Source organism: Equus quagga, unplaced genomic scaffold (assembly GCF_021613505.1).
Source record: "Equus quagga isolate Etosha38 unplaced genomic scaffold, UCLA_HA_Equagga_1.0 182659_RagTag, whole genome shotgun sequence".
Taxonomy (NCBI): domain Eukaryota; kingdom Metazoa; phylum Chordata; class Mammalia; order Perissodactyla; family Equidae; genus Equus; species Equus quagga.
Window position 1 is genome coordinate 1 of NW_025797643.1, and position 1,127 is coordinate 1,127.

At 55.5% G+C, this 1,127-nt stretch overlaps 1 long non-coding RNA gene across 1 annotated transcript; it reads right to left on the reverse strand.

Annotated features, from left to right (window-relative positions):
- LOC124233285 (uncharacterized) lies at nt 1-1,121 on the reverse strand. The gene is made up of 3 exons (XR_006887024.1): nt 726-1,121; nt 253-270; nt 1-111 (listed from the first exon to the last, which is right to left on the reverse strand). It is a non-coding gene; the product is annotated as an uncharacterized LOC124233285 (long non-coding RNA).
- Nucleotides 1,122-1,127: the final 6 nt, after the last annotated feature.

Sequence of the window (1,127 nt, forward strand, 5' to 3'; positions counted from 1 at the left end):
TTACCATGGCCATCAGCACGAGGGCGCTGACCAGTACAGCATACAGGGTGGCCTTCCCCAGAAGAATCTCATAGAGGATGGTGGCAGACAGGACCCCTCGCTGATAGGACACTGTTGGTGGGAAGGGAGAGCAGGTAGGTACCTGTGAGCAGGTGTCTCTGCCTCACCCCCCAGGGTCCATGGGTTCTCTATTCTCTGATTCCAGAGCAAAGACCATGGGAGATGGAAAGAAAAAAGAAGAGGGTCACTTACCTGAGCTGAGGCCACAGTCTGAAAGAAAGAAAGGGGAGAAAATGGGATGAGTAGGGCATGTCACTACTTAAAGACACTGAGCCTTAAGTCAACCTTTTAAGTGATAGGCTCATAGGCCACAAAAACATAACAGCCAGAGGGTGCAGTCAGCCTCCTTGGACAGCCCTGGAGCTGTCTTCCTCATGCTGCTGCGATGTCAGAAGCATCCTCATTGTAACCTCAGGCAACTAGGACCAGTGAGGGGGTGGGAGGCCGGTAGTGAGGGGCCCCATCAGCACAGCCGTGTTGGGCTGAGCATCTGGGGGAAGAACTAGGCTGAGATGCCCTGCTCTCCTTCATGGTGGGCTTTACTCTTCCCTCTCCCACTCCTATCCCTTTTTTCTCTATCTAGTCTTTCTGGTCTTCTACCTGGATCTCTCCCTTTCTCTCTAGTCTGACTCAGTCCTTGCCTAAGCCTCCCAGGCCCCACTCACCTGCTCTGCCCCAGGCCTCAGCACTGATGTTCTGCCTGACAGGTTTGGTCCGGTTCTCTTTCCACTCATCGTCCTCCTTGAGGCCGAAGAACTGGACTTGGCAGCGGAAGTGGTTGCGGGGGTTGTGCCAGAAGGCAGCAGAGACCCTCAGCCGGCTGCTCAGACAGTAGCTGGGGTTTTCATCATCTGACTGCTCCCTGTAGGGCTGAGGGTCCGTGCTGACCCCAGTCTGGACTTCCTTCCCATTCACCCACCAGCTCAGCTCCACGTGGTCGGGGTAGAAGCCTGTGGCCAGGCACACGAGCGTGGCCTTCTCGGTGCGGGAGATTTCTGCTTCCGAAGGTTCAAACACAGCCACCTTGGGTAGGGTCACCTGGTTCAGGTTCTCTGGAAGGGAAGAAG